This window comes from Cebus imitator, unplaced genomic scaffold, assembly GCF_001604975.1.
Source record: "Cebus imitator isolate Cc_AM_T3 unplaced genomic scaffold, Cebus_imitator-1.0 Scaffold98, whole genome shotgun sequence".
NCBI classification, from domain to species: Eukaryota; Metazoa; Chordata; class Mammalia; order Primates; family Cebidae; genus Cebus; species Cebus imitator.
In genome coordinates this window covers 2532685-2548866 of record NW_016107413.1, presented here as the reverse complement: position 1 = coordinate 2548866, position 16182 = coordinate 2532685, and the positions used below count along the sequence as shown (strand labels likewise).

Genomic DNA, 16182 nt, shown 5'->3' with positions numbered 1-16182 from the left:
ACACACACACACACACAAATAAAAAAGAAGAAAAGAAAACTTCAGGCCAATATCCGTGATGAACGTCGATGAGAAAATTCTCAATAAAATACTGGCAAACTGAATCCTGCAGCACGTCAAAAAGCTTATCCACCATGATCAAGTCAGCTTCATCCCTGGGATGCAAGGCTGGTTCAACATACACAAATCAATAAACGTAATCTACCACATAAAAAAAACCAATGACAAAAACCACATGATTATCTCAATAGAAGCAGAAAAGGCCTTCAACAAAATTTAACATCTCTTCAGGTCAAAAAGTCTCAAGAAACTAAGTATTGATGGAACATATCTCAAAATAATAAGAGCTATTTATGACAAAACCACAGCCAGCACCATATGAAATGGGCAAAAACTGGAAGCATTCTCTTTGAAAACCAGCACAAGACAAAGATGCCCTCTCTCACCACTCCTATTCAACATAGTATTGGAAGTTCTGGCCAGGGCAATCTAGCAAGAGAAAGAAATAAAGCGTATTCAAATAGGAAGAGAGGAAGTCCAACTGTCTCTGTTAGCAGACATGATCCTATATTTTAAAAACCTCATCATCTCAACTCAAAAGCTCCAAAAGCTGATAAGCAGCATCAGCAAAGTCTCAGGATCAACATGCAAAAGTCACAAGCATTTCTACACACCAACAATGGACAAGCAGAGAGCCAAATCATGAATGAACACCCATTCACAAATGCTACAAATAAAATAAAATACCTAGGAATACAACTAGCAAGAAACATGAAGGACCTCTTCAAGAACTACAAACCACTGCTCAAAAAAATGAGAAAGGACATAAACAAATGGAAAAACATTTCATTCTTATGGCTCAGAGGAATCCATATCATGAAAATGGCCATAATGCCCAAGGTAATTTACAGATTCAATGCTATTCCCATCAAACTACTATTGACATTCTTCAGAGAATTAGAAAAAAAATTACTTTAAAATTCATATGAAACCAAAAAAGAGCTTGTGTAGCCAAAACAATCTTAACCAAAAAGAACAAACCTGGAGGCATTATACTACTTGACTTCAAACTCTACTACAAGCCTACAGTAACCAAAACAACATGGTACTGATACCAAAACAGACATATAGATCAATGGAACAGAACACAGTCCTCAGAAATAAGACCACACACCTACAATCATCTGATCTTTGACAAACCTGACAAAAACAAGTAATGGGGAAAGGATTCCTTGTTTAATTAATGGTGCTGGGAAAACTGGCTAGCCATATGCAAAAAACTAAAGCTGGACCCTTTCCCTACATTTGACACAAAAATTAACTCAAGACGGATTAAAGACTTAAACATAAGACCTACAACCATGAAAGCCCTAGAAGAAAACCTAGGCAATACCATTCAGGACACAGGCATGGGTAAAGACTTCATGACAAAAATGCCAAAAGCAATTGCAACAAAGGCTAAAATGGACATATTTAAAATCTAATTAAACTAAAGAGCTTCTGCACAGTTCCATGATAGTTTACTCTCAAAATGGGTCCCTACCACAGCTGATCATGTCTCAGCAGGGTTTGAATGACACAGTGCGAGTTCTCTGTCAGGTGCAATGTTCTTGCAGGGTCTCCAGATGACAGCACATGCTAGTGTCAGGGTTTGTGTGTAGAGGAACTCTCCTGTGGTTCAGATAACAACAGTCTGTGGCAGGGATGTGGACAACTGAAGCTTTCTCACTTACTCTTAATTTTATTTTTAAACTTTTAAACTTGATTTTATTTTTAAGATTAAAAATAAACTATCATTAGAGTGAACAGGCAACCTACGGAATGCAGAACGGTAGAAAATTTTTGCAATCTACCCATCTGACAAAGATCTAGTATCCAGAATTTACAAGAAACTTAAACAAATTTACAAGAAATAAATAAACAACCTCATCAAAAAGTGGGCAAATGACATGAACAGACACTTCTCAAAAAAAGATATTAATGCAGCCAACAAACATATGAAAAAAAGCTTGACATCACTGATCATTAGAAAAATGCAAATCAAAACCACAATGAGATTATCATCTCATGCCAGTCAGAATGGTGATTACTAAAAAGTCAAGAAACAACAGATGCTGGAGAGGCTGTGAAAAAATAGGAATGCTTTTACACTGTTGGTGGGAGTGTAAATTAGTCCATCCATTGTGGAAGACAGTGTAGCAATTCCTCAAGGATCTAGACCCAAAAATACCATTTGACCCAGCAATCCCATTACTGGGTATATACCCAAAGGAATATAAATCATTCTCTTATAAAGACACATGCACACGTATGTTTATTGCAGCACTATTCACAATAACAAAGATATGGAACCAACACAAATGCCCATCAATAACAGACTAAATAAAGAAAATGTGGTACATATGTATAATGGAATAGTATGCAACCATAAAAAGCAATGAGATCATGTCCTTTGCAGGGACATAGATGAAGCTGGAAGCCATAATCCTCAGCAAACTAATACAGGAACAGAAAATCAAACACCGCATATTCTTACTCATGAATAGGAGTTGAACAATAAGAACACACAAACACAGGGAGAGGAACAACACATACCAGGACCTGTCAGCCTAGGGTGAGGGGAGGAAAACCATAAAGACAAATAGCAAATGCATGTAGGGCTCAAAATATAGGTGATGGGTTATTAGATGCAGCAAACCACCATCGCATATGTATATCTATGTAACAAACCTGCATTGTTCTGCACATGTAACCTGGAACCTAAAGTAAAAATCAAAAAATTAAAATAAAACTATAGTAATGTTGCATTCATTGAATGTAGTACCTACATCTTTTAAAAAGTCAGTATTGAAGACCCTGCTACCTGTCGGCCCATCATGTCACCTGCCCCTTGCTCCAGCCACTACCAATCTGACGTTTCCACCATTGACACCCCCATTCCCAGGGACAGGTGCAGGCCCCTAACCAGCTTTTGAAGGAGGAAGGGACCCAGTTGTCCAGCTTATCCAGAAAGGGGACAGATGTGAGCAGACAGCCTGGGCAACCCCTTACCTCAGAGGAGTTTGGGGGAATGAGGCACAGGGCTGGGAGTGGGACTCAGGTTTTTGGCCTATCCATGGTTCTTTCTGTTTTTAACACTTAGCATTCATTCAACTTAATGATATAGTCTTTCTTTTTATGTCACTATGGCATTCCAACAAAGGACAAAGGGGAAGGAACATTATTCCATGTGACATTCAAAAACCTAACCTTCATTAGCTGCTTCCAAAGGTCATTCCTCCCACATCTGGGAGTTAACTGTACAAGACCAGGAGCCCTGGCACACTGTTGCAGCATGCAGCAAAATCAGGGGCTGGGACTGCCTTTCTGGCATCCTCATTATGTTTTTTCTTTTTTCCATTCATTCATCCTATTTCTGAGTACCTACTATGTAACCTGCATTTTGCTAGGATGCTGTACAGCAATGTTTCCAAATCTGCCTGATGATAAAATCTCCAAATATCTTGTTAAAAAAATACAGGTTTCCAGTTACACCACAGTCTTCCATGTTGAAAGACAAAATGAGGTCAGGAGAAGTGGCTCACTCATGTAATCCCAGCAGGTTGGGAGGCCTTAGTGAGAGGATCGCTGGAGCCCAGAAGTTCAAGAGCATCCTGGGCAACATAGGTAGATCCCATCTCTACAAATATTTTTTTAAAAAGTAGCCAGGTGTGGTGGACCATGCCTGTGGTCCCTGTTACTTGGGAGACTGAGGTAAGAGGATCACCTGAGCCTAGGAGGTTGAGGCTGCAGTGAGCCATGATTGCATCACTGCACTCCAGGCTAGGTGACAGAGTGAGACCCTGTCTTAAAAAAAAAAAAAAGATAAACTGAGGCACATTAAAATATTACAGTTTATTTGAGCATTCAGTGATTCCTGAATTGGGCAGCTCCAGACCACAAGCAGTTAGAGGGCTCCACCAAAGGGGCAGGAGGAGAAAGCTTTTTAGGGTGAACGTATAAAGCAAGGCAAATAAAGTACTTTATTGGTTAAAGTGGATCAGTAGCCTTATTTGAATGATTGTAGTAGAAAGTCTCACTAGAGGTCAGTTTGCAGTTTCTGATTGGTTGTTTTCTTGTTGAAACTGAGTTGGGTTTCAGTTTGTTATAGTAGAAACCCAGAGCAATGGAGACACCTCAGTGTAATGGCCTCCACATGAATTATTTTAATATCCTGAATCAGAATCTCCAGAGGGAAGGCCATGGGAATCTGTATTTTCAACAAGCACTTATGTGATTCTTATTATATACATAGTTTGAAACGGTTGGTCACTGCCCTTGGTGAATTCTATGACTCACCGTTCTGTGAATCTAGTTCATATAGGTCCTTTCTAGTTGTAGTCCCAGCTGACATGATGTTTTCTCTATCAATATTTTTCAGATCTCCATGTTCATGTTCCCTGTAATGTCAAGCCTACCCACAATTCCTTAAAAAGCCACTTAGCAACAATGCATATTTATCAATTTAAGTCACCACTTTTCTTTCTTGTGTTGTTTCTTTTTCCATAACCAAATGTTTCAATGCTGACAGATAGTCCAAACATCTCATTAAATGTGAGTACCAGTATAGGTTTTTCCAGTGTAACATTATTTTCTAACAAAATAAAACTTTTAACCGCCATTATGTGGGTGAGGTTAGCTGGAGTCCTGTGGAGCGAGATGGAATTCTGACAAAGGTCCTGAAGCTCTTACAATGTTGAAAACCTCTTTCTATACATTAACTGACCATAACTTCTGGGAAATCCTGGTAGAGCTCCTGTTTTGTAGAACCACAGTCCTTCTAGTCATGCTTGACACATCTACTCCCAAGCATGGAAACTTAGAATGCAAATGATTTGTGTCAATTGTACTGCGTGGCAACAAATTGTGACTTTACTCAGCAAGGAGACATTTTACGCTATCCGTCTCTTAAAAGCTGCTGGCTATGGGTAGCAATCAAGTGCTAGCATCACACAGGCAAGAAGGTGACCCAGGGAATGTGTTAGGAGAGAATAGAATGCATCTCCAGTGTCTGCTTTCCTCTCATAAACTGTGGTTTCGGCAAGTGCAACTATCGTAATTTGCTCTTTTTTTTTCTCCCGAAGGCCATTTTGTCTTATCTGATGTTGAAACCCTTCCACATAGCTGTGAACACTGAAACATAAAAAAGAGAAATCACTTGGAAATTTGCTCAAGTCTCTTGCTATGCTTGACATTTCTACACTGATAAGGTGGAATATTGACTTTTTGGTTAAGTTCAGATTAGGTGTCTGGTCCATAAGCATTGATTGTGAACTATTATCTTTCTTCTTCTTTAGGGCACTAAGTTGTCTTACAAAAATAGAAAGGACAAAAGTAGAAAAAATTGTTAGCTGAAATATTGTCATTAATTACTTGAAGGTCTTTCCCTGGCTGTGATAAAAATTATCATTAGCTTTTGAGATATGGCGTATTTTGTTGAAGATAGTGTTGGTAAACATTAGAACATACTAAAAATTGGATTTTTATATTTGTAGATTATTTACATACATCTTCAAATTCATCTATCAAGGAAAATGCCACCCTATTATCAATATAAGTGCACAAACTAGGTAACTGGCAGACTATTATTATTTACCAGTTAAACGTATATCAGTGCCATACTAAAATCAATAGATGAAGATTGTTTCACTCAATTTAGCCAGAGAACATCCAATCTGGCAGATTAAGCTTCCTCTTATCACTCTGTTAGAAATAGAACAATTAAGAGAATCTACAACACAGATTATTTTACCTCACTAAACCCCTCATGAGTTGCTGCATTGTCTCCCAATGGAGACTGTAAATTCCTGATAGCAGGATGATCTCTGATTGATTTCCCAAGATGCATCATTTTTTGTCTTCTGTCATTCCTTATCACTCCACCAACTAAGATAATTAAACCCTATTCGGAATGCTTTTCAAGTCAAATCCTCAATTAAATCAACAGATCCTGCAGGGCTGTGGAGAAACAAGATATGGTCTCTGTTCCCAAGGAGTTTATAATTTATTTAAAAACAAGGTAATACAGAGTTACTATAATAATGTTAGAAAAGGAAAAATCACTGAGTTCAGTGGGAAAAAATCTCATACTGTGGACTAGAATGGTGATGTCAGCCTTCATCAATAGATATGCTCTGACCCTGAAAGAATTAACTACAGGAAGGACAAAAGCATTCTAAGTTTTCTGTGAGACAAGACATTCTTATTATAGTATTGGTCCATCATCCCGTATGATTAAAATATTTTGTATATAGTTGGCCCTTTGTATCTATGGGTTATGTATCCATGGGTACTGTATTCATGGCTTCAACAAACTATGAATTTTTTAAATTCAGAAAAAAAATGATGGTTGTATCTGTATTGAACATGTAAAGACCTTCTTTTTGTCATTATTGCCTAAACAATATAACAACTATTTACATAGCATTTACATTGCACTGGGTATTATAAGTAACAATGATGATTTAAAATATACAGTAGGATGTGCATAGCTTATATGAAAATATACCATTTAATATAAAGGACTTGAGTATCCATGGATTCTGATATCCATAGGGTATCCTGGAAAAAAAAAATCTCTCAATGATACTGAGGAACAACTGTAAAGAAAATTTTGTTTTAGGACACAAGTGACTAGCTTGATTGTTCCTCTTTTCAAGGAAAAAAAAACTAGACATTACTTTGCTATTGCTTTCATAAGGCAGTTAAAATCTAAAATATATAAAAATACATATATGAAACATATGATATTGCTGTCTATTTTTGATCTAAAGAAGCTGTAATTTCACATGATTAAAATATATACATATATACTTGCATAAGCATATACACATAAACACATAAATATGAATACATATTTAATGTAAAACTTCTTACCTTTATTTGAGCAAAATTTACTACCTGCACTAATTTTCAGTTGTATTAACATCTAACAAGAAAGAAAGAAATTCTCAATAAAGCCATTTCTGTCAGCACTATCAGTACGTATTAAGTGTGAAGTCTATTTTCAGTATCTGTAGAATGTCCCTGACTTGCCAAAAATAATATTTGATGACTCAAGTTGTGAATCATGCAACAGAATTTGATTTGTAGTTGGATAGGCAGTTACATTAAATCTTCACCCCTAGGAATCCACACCCAAGTATACCAGAAATCAAGAATGAAAGAAATTGGAGAGCTTGAGTCATTGCCACCTTGAATAAGTGATCCAGGTGACAAGAGCACAAATGAACAAATGTTTCAGCAAATAAACCAAAAATGAAATAAAATTTAAAATACCACTGTGTGCCCCACTCACCACAGCGAGCAACTGTGCACACCATCAGGGGGACTGAGGACAGGCCCCTACTTCCAGCCACCACCACAGGTACCTGCACATATCATCCAGAGGCCTGGGGATCAACTCATCCCTGTTGCCACTGCTGGCACCCACAAACATGGCCTGAGGGGCCTGAGGACAAACTCACCCTGCCTACCACCATTGCCACTGCTGCCGGGGCCCCAGCACATTATCCAGGAGTTGAGAGATCAATTCCTGCCATCCACCACCACTGGCACCCATGCACTTTACAGTAGCCTGAGGATAGGCCCACCACGCCACCACAGCTGCCCAGGTACTTTGTCCAGGGGCCTGAGAATAATCACCCTCTATTGCTGGTGATTATGTATGCCTCCCAAAAACCCAAGTACAGGCCACTCAGCCTGCTGCTGCTACTATTGCTGGCACCCACCTACATGTACCACCTGGGGTCCTGGAGACTGGCCCACTCTGCCTTCTGATGCCACCACTGGCACCTGTGCATGATACTCAAGGGCCTGAGTATTAGCTCACCACTGCCTTCACCACCACTGACCCAATACACACTGGCAAGGGGCGAGAGGACCCACCCACCTGCCTGGCCCACTGCTAGCACCCAAAGAAGCTGCCCAGAGCCCCAAGGACCAGCCCACCCAGACACGCCACCATTGACATCTGGTACACCACCTGGGGGCCATGGATCTGCACACCTGACCTGCCACTTCGACCACTGTCATCCAAGACTGAACCACTTGGAATCCCCATCCCTGGCAAAGCTTTGCCACAGCCTCTACTAACAATCATAGCCTAAGCCACTGAAGAACTGACAAACACCACTAACACTGATTACAAATGAATAAATCATATAGAAAGTATAATACTGTGCCAACCCAAAATCAAAGCCAAATCACCTTACTCAACAAACAATATAATCTACAGGAAAAAGTCTTTACCTAAGAAAAACAATCCATAAAATTTGTAGAGACAACTGTTACAGCAGATATGCAGATATCAGCATCTTCTATCCTTATGTAAGAATCATGAAAAAGCTAGGGAATCTTGTATCCTTATACAAGAATAATGAAAAAAATTAAATTAAATTAAAAAGCAAGGAAACAAGACACCTCCAATGGAACACAATAATTTATCCAGTAACAGATACCAACAAAAAGGAAATTTATGAAATGCCTGAAAAAGAATTAAAAATAGTGATACTAAAGAAACTCAGGGAGATACAAGGGAACAAAAATAAATAATAGAAAGAAATCAGGAAAAAACAATTCCCAATATGAACAAAACATTAAACAAAAAGATAGATAGACTGAAAAATAACTAATGAGAAATCCTGGAACTGAAGAATGCAATAAATAAAATTTAAAAATATAATTGAGAACTTCAACAATATACTAGATCAAGCAGAAGAAAGAATATGTAAACTTGCAGATAGGTCTTTGAAATAACAAAGTCAGAGCCCCCTACCCAAAAAAAGAAAAGAATAAAGAATAAAGAAGAATAAAGAATTAAAAAGCCACATATAAACAGCATAAAGTGACCAAATATTCAAATTGGGGAAGTTTCAAAAGAAGAGATGGGCAAAGGCATAGAAAACCTATTTAACTAAATAATAGAAACTCACCAGGTCTTGAAGAGATATAGACATCCAAATACAAGAATCTCAAATATCCTCAAATAGATTCAACCCAAAAAGGTCTTCTGCAAAGTACTTCATACTTTAGGTTTTGTCAAAACCTAAAGACAAAGAGAAAACTACAAAAACAGCAAGAGAAAAGCATCAGGTAACATGTAAGGGAATCCATATCACACTAACAGTGGATTTCTCAGCCAACACCTCACAGCCCAAGAAAGAATTGGATGACATATTCAATGTACTGAAAGAAAAAAAGCCAGACAAGAATATTATAACCAACAAAGCTATCCTTCAAAAATGAAAAAATTAAGTTTCCCAGACAAACAAAAACTGAGGAAATTCATCACAACTAGACTAGCCCTATAAGAAATACTTCAAGGAGTCCTGGAAGCAAAAAATTCTATATACCATTATGAAATACAATTCTAAACATATATGCCCACAACACTTTAACACCAAATATATAAAGCAAATATTATTAGATCTACAGAGAGAGATAGACTCCAATATTATAATAGTTGGGGTCTTCAGCACCCCACTGTCAGCACTGGACAAATCATCCAGACAGAAGATCAACAAAGAAACATTGGATTTAAACTTCACATTAGACCAAATGGGCCTTACAGAACATTTCATCCCACAGCTGCAGAATACATATCCTCCTCAGCAGCATGGAACATCCTCCAGAACAGACAATATGTTAGATCACAAAACAAATCTCAATAAATTTTAAAAACTTAATTCATATCAAGTATTTTTTCAGACCACAATGGAATAAACTAGAAATCAATAGCAAGAGGAACCTTGAATGTTTTATATGTACATGGAAATTACATAACTTGCTCCTGAATGACTAATAGTCCAATGAAGAAATTAGGAAGAAAGTGAAAAATGGAAACACAGCATATCAAAACCTATGGTACTGGTACAACAAAAGCAGTACTAAGAGGGAATAAATGCCTACATAAAAAAAAAAGGCAGATTCGAAATAAACAACCTAGAGGTGCACCTCAAAGAACTAGAAAAGTAAGAAGAACTCAAATCCAAAATTAATAGAAGAAAAGAAATAAAAAAGATTCAAGCAGAACTAAACAAAATAGAGACTAAAAAACATGTAAAGGATGAATGAAATAAAAAGTAGTTTTTTTAAAGATAAACAAAATTGACAAAACTTTTGCTAGACTAGGAAAAAAAAGGGAAGACCCAAATTAATAAAAGGAAAATAGAAAAAGGAGGCATTACAACTGATACCACAGAGATACAACTAAAGTACACTAACAAACTGGAAATCCTAGAGGAAGTGGTAAGTTCCTGGAAATACACAACCTACCAAGATTGAATCATGGAAAAACATAAAACCTCAACAGACTAATAATGAGAAACAAAATTGAATCACTAATACAGGGCCTCCCAATAAAGAAAAGCTGAGGATTTAATGGCTTTACTGCTGAATTCTACTAAACTATAAAGAAAAATACACATCAGTTATTCTCATACTATTTCAAAAAATAGAAAAGGGATTTCTTCCTAACTCATTACAAGGCTAATATTACCCTGATCCTGATATCAGACAAGGACATGATGACAATAACAAAATCTACATGCCAACATCTCTACTACTGAACATAGATGCAAAAATTCTTAACAAAATACTAGCAAACTGAATCCAAAAGCACATCAAAAAGATACTACACCATGATCAAGTGGAGTTTATCCCAGGGATACAAGGATGTTCAAGATACACAAATCAATAAACATGATATATCACATCAACAGAATGTACAAAAACTGTATGATCATCTCTATAGATGCAAAAATACATTTGATAAAATTCAGCAGCCCATCATGATAACTAAGAACAAATTAGGTATCATAAGAATATACCTTAAAATAATAAAAGCCACATAGGACAGTCCCAAAGCTAACATCATACTGAATGGGAAAAAGCTGAAACCCTTTCCTCTATGAACTGGAACAAGACAAAGATGCCCATTTTCATCACTCCTACTCAACATAATACTGGAAGTGGTAGCCAGAGCAATCAAGCAAGAGAAATAAATAAAAGGCATCCAAATTACATAATAGGAAGTCAAATTTTCCCTCTTTGTTGATGATATGCTCTTATACCTAGAAAAAACTAAAGGCTCAGCCAAAAAATTTCTCAGATTTAGTAAAAATTCAATAAAGTTGCAGATACAAAATCAACATACAGAAAATCAGTAGCATTTCTACATACCAATAATGACCTAGCTGAGAAGGAAATCAAGAAGACAATCCCATTTAGAATAGCTACCAAAAAAGTATCAAGTAACAAATTTAACCTCTAACCAAGGAGGTGAAAGGTATCTATAAGTAAAACTACAAAACACTGATGAAAGAAATTAAAGAGGACATCAAAAAATAAAAAAAATCCCATGCTCATGGATCATAATTAATATCATTAAAATGACCATATTGCCCAAAGCAATCTACAGATTCAATGTAATCCCTATCAAAATACCATTGTCATTCTTCACAGAGTTAGACCAATCCAAAAATTCTATGGAACCACAAAAGAATCCAAATGCCAAAGCAATCCTGAGAAAATAAACAAAGCTATAGGTATCACACTATCTGACTTCAAAACATACTATGAAGCTAAAGTAACCAAAACAACATGGTATTGGTAGAAAAAGAGACACACTTACCAATAAAACAGAATAGAAAACCCAGAAATAAAGCAACATATTTACAACTAAATGATTTTTGACAAAGGTGCCAAGAACACATATTCGGAAAAGGCTATCCTCTTGAAATATGGAAAAAGTGGATACCCATATACAGAAAAATGAAGTTGGACCCCTATGTTTCACCATTTACAAAAATTGACTCAAAATGGATTAATGACTTAGTAAGATAAAAAAACTATAGAATACATAAGGAAATGCTTCAGGACATTGGTCTAAGTAAAGATTTTATGGCTAAGGCTTCAACAGCACAGGCAGCAAAAACAAAAATAGGTAGACAAATGGGACTATATAAAACCATAAAGTTTCTTCACAGCAAAGAAAATGATCAACATGCAAAGAGACAACCTGTTGAATGGGAGAAAATATTTGCAAACTATACACGTAACAAAAGATTAATATCCAGAATACACAAGGAACTCAAATAACTTATGGCAAAAGCAAAAAACAAAAACAAATAATCCCATTAAGAAGCAAGCAAAGGATCTAAATAGTCATTTCTCAAAATATGGCATAAAAATGGCCAACAGATAAAATTATAAATGTTCAATATCACTATATAATCAGGGAAATGTAAAGTGAAACCTCAGTGAGATACCATCTCATCCCAGACAGAATGGTTTTTATAAAAAAGACAAAAAAAAACAGATGCTAGTGAGGATGCAGAGAAAAGAGAACTCTTATACACTGTTGTGAGAATGTAAATTGCACCAACCATTATGGAAACAGCATGGAGATTTCTCAAAAAAAGTAAAAAAAAAACTAAAACTAAAAAACTACCATACAATCCAGCAATCTCACTACTGAACATTTTTCCAAAGAAAAGGAAATCAGTATATCAAAGGAATACCTGCACCCTATGTTTACTGCAACACTACTTATAATATCCAAGATATAAATCAACCTAAGTGTCCATCACCAGATAAATGGAAAAAGAAAATGTGGGGCTGAGCTTGGTGGCTTATGCTTTGTAATCCTGGCACTTTATGAAGCCTAGATGGGAGGATCACTTGAGCCCATGAGCGTAAGACCAGCCAGAGAAACATAGTGAGACCTTGTCTCTACAAAAGAAAAATTTTTAAATTAGCCAAGTATGATGACACATGCCTGTAGTTCCAGCTACTTGGGAAGCTGAGGTGGGATGATGGCTTGAGCCCAAGAGGTCGAGGCTACAGTGAGCCATGGCATGCCACTGCACTCCAGACTGGGTTACAGAGCGAGATCCTTCCTCAAAAAAATAAATAAATAAATAAATATATGATATGCAACACAAGGGAATACTATTCTGCTGTAAAAAAGAATGAAATCTTATAACTTGTAGCAACAAAGACAGAACTGGACGTTACTATATTAAGTGAAATAAGCCAGGCTTAGAAAGGCAAATAACACATGTTCTCATTCATATGTGAGAGCTAAAAAAGTTAATCTCCTGAAGGTTGAGAGTAGAATGAGGCCTGGCACAGTGGCTCATGCCTGCAATCCAAGCACTTTGGGAGGCTGAGTTGGGTGGATCACTTGAGGTCAGGAGTTCAAGACCAGCCTGGCCAACATGGTGAAGTGCCATATCTACTAAAAATATAAAAATTAGCCTGGTGTGGTGGTAGGTGCCTGTAATCTCAGCTACTTGAGGAGCTGAGGCACGAGAAACCCAGAAGGCAGAAGTTGCAGTGAGCCGAGATCATGCCACTGTACTGCAGCCTGGGCAACAGAGAAAGACACCATCTCAAAAAAGGAGAAACAGTAGAATAATGGTTACCAAAGGCTGGGAAGGGTTTAAGGTGAGGGCGGTAATGAAGAGAGGTTGGTTAATGGGTATACAAATAAAGTTAGATAGGAGGAATAAATTCTAATGTTCAAAAGCACAATAGGATGACTATAGTTAAGAGTAATTTATTGTATATTTCAGAACAGCTAGAAGGGTTGAAATGTCCCCAACATCAAGAAATAATAAATGTCTGAAGTGATGGACATCATAAATACCCTAATTTGATTATTACACACTGTACTCATGTATCAAATTATTACATATGCCCCATAACTATGTATAATTATGTATTTAGTAAGAAAAGAAGACTACTTGCCTGTTTTGACCTGAGAGGGAAGGCAAGTACAAGGGAGTCTGGTCATGAAGTGATAGCATCATAGAAAAAAGGATAGCACAGCAAATTTTACCTGGTCTTTTCTATAATTAAGAGGAACCCATCTTGAGCTTCACATAAGGTTCAGTTTCAAACTAGGCAAACCAAGGAAAAAGATTCCAAAGAATTCTTTAAAACATGACTCAGCCAACTGGGTTACTATGTGCTCTAAAAGTCAGTCTATTCCAGAAACCATGTTAGATTTTATGATCCTCCTTGAGCTTAGATATAGAACCTTTAGATTTAGATCAGAATTTCTCAAACTCATGTTTGCTGACCCATTTGGAGGCATTTGCCCATTCTCTATTGAAATATATCATGGAGAATTTATTAATTTAGGGTATTCACTTTGCTGATAATCTAAAGTAAGCACATTATGGGTAATATAGGGGCTACCTCGTAACAAAATGCCACCTCATAGGTCCAGTTGGCCTTTGTGTTTGCAGTTAGATTGGTGCCAAGGAGCCCCACTTTAATTGACTCCAGCTATTTAGCAATTAACAGAGGTAGACTCAGAGGTAAATAAGATTTTTGCATCAAATGACTTCACAGTGCACTGGAGGAATGCAGGTTTCATTATTTCAAACAGAAAAGGGTAATGAGAAAATTGCATCTTTTTGTAGCACCCAGTGGAAAAAGCAGACCAAACCCAAGAGAACCTGAGCCACAGTCACTAACACTATGTTTCATATTAAAGTACTTATGTTAATTTAGCTTGTTAATTTACAGAGGAGATAGTTGGATGTAATTTGTACATTTGTTTTGATAATAGCTACAAGCTATTAAAGCAGAAAGCATAAGTTTATGCTTACTTTTAGTTTGTACATATTTAAGGAGTGTTGGAATTTAAAGGATTATATCAACAAAAGGGTAGTAAAATAATTTTTAAGGAGTTCAATAAATATGAACAGTTTTAATCATATGAAAACATGTTCCTCATCACTCGAGACATTAAAATTAAAATTGCAATGAGATATTCTTTAACACTTTATTAAAAATGGCAAGCCTCTTCACATATACACTTCCTATCACCTGCCCTGTTTTTATTTCTCCAGAGCACTTGTCACTGTCTAACATAATTGTATTTTGCTTATTTTTTGTATTTTGCTTATTTATCACATTTATTGCCTACCTTTTTATCCACTGTACCTTCCCCCAGAATTTTAGCATGATAAAAACAGATTTTTGACCACCTTATCCACTGTAGTATCTTTGATTGCCTATAATGATGCCCAGAACATAAGAGGCAGTGTATTATTTGCTGAAGGAATGAATTAAGACCTGTAATCCAGCAATTCCCCTTTGAGGCAGAGACCCTGCAGAAACTCTATGACGTGTGCTCACAGAGACATACACGAAGCAGTACCATTTGCAGTAGAAGAAAAATTGGAAAAACCCTAAATGTCCTCATAAAGGAACGAATAATTACATCATGTGTTTATACAAGGGAACTGAGCAATTAACATGAATTAAATTGATCAACATGGCTAAAAATCAAAAACTTTCCTGGGAGAAAAAGGTAAATTATAAAAGACATGTGCAGTAATGTATAATGCCCAGGTAGGCAAGTTCTCCAAGTAAGGACAAGCTGAAGAGTGGAGACGGCTGGAATAGAAAGGACAAAGGGAGAACTTTGTATATGTCATTTTTATTATTCTAGAATTTTTTATCTGAAGAAAATATGGCAAAAGTAATGTGTGTTAAATCTGATTAGTGGGTACATGGCATGTTCTATGTTTCTCTCTATTTTTCTGTTTAAAATGTTTCATAATTTCTAAAGCATTCAATATAAGTAAAAATGACTCAGTTTCTTTTCCTGCATTAATAAGTAGTTCCCCTCTAATAATAATGATAATGACAATGGTGATGATGATGATGATGGCGATGATGGTTCTTTCTCTTCCTATCCTCTTTTACTTTTGTACATCAACTATTTTATTTCTCTTTATATAATGCTTCTTTCCCCCCAAAAAAAAATTTGATATGACTTACAACAGTAGATATGAGTAAGAATCTAACAGGTTTCTTTTAAAATAAAATGTTCATAAGACAGCTATTAGAGTAAACATTAATGCTATAATTGAGCTTTAAATTTTGCTCAAAGCTTCTTGAAGCTAGGATGACAAGCATGCACAACCAAGCAATTATATAGCTCTCATTATTTAAAAGGATACCTTGAGAAAGACAAAGCTTTTCCTGAAATTAAATTCTCAAAGAAATCTCTTCTGTATGATTTATTTCTGGGACACTAACATGGACAATGTCCTCCAGAGCATTTTTACTACAATTTAAAGTTGATTTTATATGCTTTTTCTTGCAACCACTTTTTTCTTT

General features: G+C 36.4%; 1 protein-coding gene across 19 annotated transcripts in view; it reads right to left on the bottom strand.

Annotated features, from left to right (window-relative positions):
* Positions 1 to 16182, bottom strand: part of MTERF1 (mitochondrial transcription termination factor 1) — a 477890-nt gene that overhangs the window by 271882 nt on the left and 189826 nt on the right. For 16 of the 19 annotated variants that reach the window (XR_005201539.1, XR_005201535.1, XR_005201534.1 and 13 more), the window contains exon 3: positions 8973 to 9085. The exons of the other annotated variants lie outside the window; for them this stretch is intronic. The gene's annotated coding sequence lies outside the window, so the exon portion shown is untranslated. The remainder of the gene's footprint in view (positions 1 to 8972; positions 9086 to 16182) is intronic. 19 annotated transcript variants of the gene reach the window in all.